This window comes from Eschscholzia californica, unplaced genomic scaffold (genome assembly GCF_041429995.1).
Source record: "Eschscholzia californica isolate CP2 unplaced genomic scaffold, dmEscCali1.0.p SCAF_2, whole genome shotgun sequence".
NCBI classification, from domain to species: Eukaryota; Viridiplantae; Streptophyta; class Magnoliopsida; order Ranunculales; family Papaveraceae; genus Eschscholzia; species Eschscholzia californica.
In genome coordinates this window covers 29,103,545-29,108,369 of record NW_028238309.1, presented here as the reverse complement: position 1 = coordinate 29,108,369, position 4,825 = coordinate 29,103,545, and the positions used below count along the sequence as shown (strand labels likewise).

The window sequence follows — 4,825 nt, the reverse complement described above, 5'->3', positions numbered from 1 at the left end:
CGATAACGTCCATATTAACCCTGTTACCCATTAAATTCGCGCCACGTGTCATTGGTTGATCTGGTCAACCCTCTGTCATTCCAATCTTTGACTTAAGCTAATTTTTCGCTCCAGACTCCGATTTAAGTTCCGCTTTCGCCGATGGATTCGTATTGAACTCTACTTTCACATGAGCACTAATATTGACCAGAATACCCTTGTCATTAAAATGACCAAAATGCCCCTCACGTGTGTCTTTATCACGATGTTTTCGCATCGAACTCCATAGATGAGACCTGAGAAAGAAAATCAAACAAATCATCAGAGTAACCGCTCGAACTGGACTAACTAACCCGAGTTAAGAGATTCAGATGGGACATTTTCATGTCTCATCACCTCTCAAACGACCAGTCCCTGAACCTAAACCTAAAACCGCTTCACTCACACTCAGAGACTCAGTCACTGCTTCAGCCCTCACGCCACCCTCATAAGTCACCACTCACCACCGTACACCACCACTCCACAACCACCACACCACACCACCGACTACCTAAACCACCCTAAAACAGTCCAACCTAAAACCTCAAATCTAAAACCTAAAACCTAAAACACTAAACCTAAAACCTAAAACAGGCGGTGGATCACGACTCCTTCTAGGTTATCCTTTGAAGTTTGGATATGAGTTTCGACGACAAACAAAAGTTCCAGAACGACCAACATCACGGCTCCTTCTCGGCTTCTCTGTAAAGCAAAATGGTTAGTATTTTCTAACCAAATCTCTTTGTTTTAGATGTAATTATAGATGTAAGTGTTGGATTGAAGTTTTTCATCCATTTTTTTGTATGTTATTTGGTGTTTTGAGATGTTGAACATCTCTGAAATAGATCTATTTGATGATCTGTTTCAGAGATGTAAAGTAAAATTATCTTTTTCTCTTTGTTTTCAAATATAAAAAGTTTAGAGACACTTTTACATCTCTGAAACAGATCTATTTGATGATCTGTTTAAGAGATGTAATGCTCCTTTAGTATTGTTAATGATGGTTAATGATCTGTTTAAGAGATGTAATATTATTAGTGTACTGATTTTTTTTTGATGGTTCATAGAACGATACCTCGCCAGACTCATGGTCTCTCTTCTCTGTCCCCGACCCTTCATGGTTAAAAAGATATATGATGGATGATGATGATAGTGTCCTGTGTATATATTGATGAATAGATGATGATGAAAGTTGTATATATGGTTTAAGAGATGTAATGTTATTAGTGTACCGATTTAGTCTACTTTATTAATATTTTTAATGAATATTTTTTGTAATTTATATTATTTTTATTGAAAAACCCCGTAACCCGTTTGCCAGAGCCCGTTAGAGCCCGATCGGGTTCTCGGGCAAAAACGGATCGCGGCCACAAAATAATGCATGTGCCTGACCTGATCCGCTCGATAGTTCGATCGGACACAACACTTTAGAACCTGATTCGCCCGAACTCGCGCACAAAGAATTTGAGCCCGACCGAACCCGCCCGATTTCCACCCCTAGTTGAGAGAGGGGGGGGGGGAGGAGGAGAGAAGATTGATAAAGAAATTAAATTGCGGATAAAGAGAGTTTGGGATAGGAAGTGGTAGTCGTCAGTCGTCAACCAACGCATTCAAGGAGAAGTGCCTTATATTTTGAGGGCGTTTTGGTAAGGGGAGCTGAGTTTTTAGTTGTGGACCCATTGTACAAAATCAGTTTTTGTGTTGAGGTTTCCATACAAAATTGGTATCGAGAGCTATTTTTTATTTGAAATTAAATATTGATATATGAAGGGATTGGAAAGAACAATAACGTGGTCTAAAATTTTAGAAGGTTTTTCTTCACACCTTCTTCCTTAAATCCTAAATATTCTAACAACAATATCTTTATTTTCTTCTCCATAATCAAGTTCTACAACAACTACTACTAACTAAAGAGTTTATTTATTCTCACTTCCTTCGTCTATTAGATACTTATTCGGTACATTTACCATGTCTCGAGATATATATCATGTTGATCTAAATATCTTTCTTTTCTTCTCCACAATCAAGTTTTACAACAACCACTACCAACAACCACTACCAACAACCACCAATTCGATCAAATGGTGATATTATAGATGAAGATCTCTTTTAAGAATGTAACGAATTCCCAAGAAAAATATGTTGGGTCAAATTTTGTATTTCTTTCTTCCTTCAACTTATAAAATTTGTCCAAAAGATGCAAGAACTTTCAGTGTTGTTTTCGTTAAATCTACCCCTAACATTACTGAAAATAGTGAAATATTTTTTTTTTGTGTGATTAGATCAGATTTTACAACTAATTCAACAACCTATTTCTTGTCAATTATACACTGATTTATAAATTGCTTGAATTCATGTAGCGGAATGGGCTAATAACTAAATATGTCAAAATAATATTGAAAATGAGAAAAGCACAAAACATTTGATAATTATTATATAGGTCAAAAAATATACAAAGTAATTCGTTTATTTTCTTTAAATTTTAAATCTCTATAACTTTATTATCTTTTTAACAAGATCCACTTTCAATATATTTTCTTAAAAAAACCAAGAAAAACAACGGCTTTTTTCTGTTGTTTTTTTCATGTGCAATAATGCAAACTGAATTTGCATTTTGCGATATTGGCAACCGAGTTTGCATTTTGCGATATTGCAAACCAAGCATGCATTTGCGATATTGCAAACACGGTTTGCATTTTCCATTGGGCAAGCTCAGTTTGAATTTGGGATTTGCAAACTTACTTTGCATTTGCGATTTTGCAAACTCAGTTTGCGTTTAGATTTTCACTAATTGCTCAAAACCAACTTTTGACTTCCACCCAAGAACTTTTCTTACTTTGCTAGTATTCATCTTTCCCTGTCGGTATTTTTCTTACATTTTCACTAATTGCAAACTCACTAATTGCATTTTTCTTCGTTAAATAAATTATCTACATTTGTAGTAAATAGATACTCAAGAACTGATGGTAGTAATCCCTTCTTTCATTAATACACCATCACATTTTTCTAGAGTTTTCACCATCAACATCAGATTCATCATCAAAAATAGGATTAGGAAATGTCATCATCATCATCATCATCATTCCCAGTCTTGTCTAAATTTGGAACGAATAAACTGAAAACTTATCGGAGAGCCCATAAATCAAATGACAACTGATTGCCAAATGCTCGTAGTTGAAATTTTGGAGGAGTATCAAGAGGGATTTAGTATGGCGAGATTTAAAGATGTTTTCATTGAGAAATATGGGTATACTCTGAACATTCAAATCCTTGGTTACCAATAACTTGCATCTCTGTTAGAAACATTCTCTGGATTGATACATACAGTCAAGTTTTATCATACTTACTGCAAAATGCCCATGTGATTTCAGCTTTGGAAGTGTGTTTCCAACAAACAGTACTGAAAGTTAAATCTATCTTGTCCAATTGACAATAATGACGATCTTGATGATGTACGGGAAGAACTCGACCCTTTTTCAGCAAAAGTTTAAATGGAAAACTTTTGGAGTGTAAGGCATGCCTCCCAACCCAGGATCCGCGGGGCAGGGCTCCTGGTGGGGCTAGGAGCCCCATGCTCCCGGGCTCCCAAATGTTTCAGGGGATCCACCCCACTTATTTTTATTTTTTAAAAAAATTTTAAACTGATTTTAAAAAAAAAAAAAAAAAATCTTAATTGTTTTAAATTTGTTTTTCCAATTGTTTCTATAATTTTTTAATTTTTTTCATCTTTTCAAAATTCTCCCTCTCTCTAGAATATTAAATTTCAATTTTATATTTGAAATTAATAATGTATAGTTGATAATTGAAATTAAAAGTCCGCACACATACACTATACACGTACATAATTTAGATTTGGGAGCCCCTGTTAGGAGCCCGACATTGGAATTGAGAAAAGCCTCGGGGCTCTTAAAATTCACGGGCTCCCAAAATTCGGAGCCGAGCCCCACGTTGGTTTTGCCCTAAGAAGCTTTTCGAAAAAGAACAAGTGGATGATCAGAGGAGAAGAAGAAACGGGGAAGAAGATATACGAAGAAGAAGGAACAACAAAAAACCCTACAAATTTCTTTGTTTCATAAATTTCTTTCATTTTGTGTTTACATATTAACCACCATCATCCATCATAAATTGCTCGAAGGCAGTGATCGATGAAGAGATCATAAGAAGAACTGAAATTTCCATGATGAAGATTCGAAGTAGAAGAAAAATCGAGATAAGGGGAAGTAGAAAAAAACGTAAAAATGTTTGGGTTTTTTTTGGGAGAGAGTGAACTTTAGTGGGCAAGGGTAGTGTGGGAATGAAAAAAATAGAAAAATGACCTTAATGACAATTACTCATATTATTTTATACTTTATATATCATAAATCATAAAACTTTGGTAACTTATATCTAATAGAAAAAGATCTAGGCTTTTTTGGTTATTATGATAATTTTTTCAACCCAAATCTATAGTGGAATATTCCTGAAGTACTCCAAGAAACTGGACTTAATAATAAGCAAAGTGAAAATTTAGAAATAGCCAAACATTTCTATGTAGACAATTATTTAAGACCATTCTTTCTGTAATTCTTATAGTTTGACACAATTCTGTGAGCCGATTTGATGCAATGCTTTGACTATCACAAGGTATGCTTCAATAATGAACTTTAAAACATTTTTGTAGTTTGTTATGTAATTTATAGTTGCCTATATTAATTTTACGTTATGGTAAAATTTCAGTATTTCAAATAAAAAATGGAAGCTATAGAGTGGTGCACCGAAACCATAGGACATCATAAAACGTTCTAGTTGGAATATTTTCATAGACAAA

General features: G+C 34.6%; 1 long non-coding RNA gene across 1 annotated transcript; it reads left to right on the top strand.

Moving 5' to 3' along the window:
* Positions 1–384: 384 nt before the first annotated feature.
* On the top strand, positions 385–1,300 carry LOC147557288 (uncharacterized). The gene is made up of 2 exons (XR_015235147.1): positions 385–735; positions 1,086–1,300. It is a non-coding gene; the product is annotated as an uncharacterized LOC147557288 (long non-coding RNA).
* Positions 1,301–4,825: the final 3,525 nt, after the last annotated feature.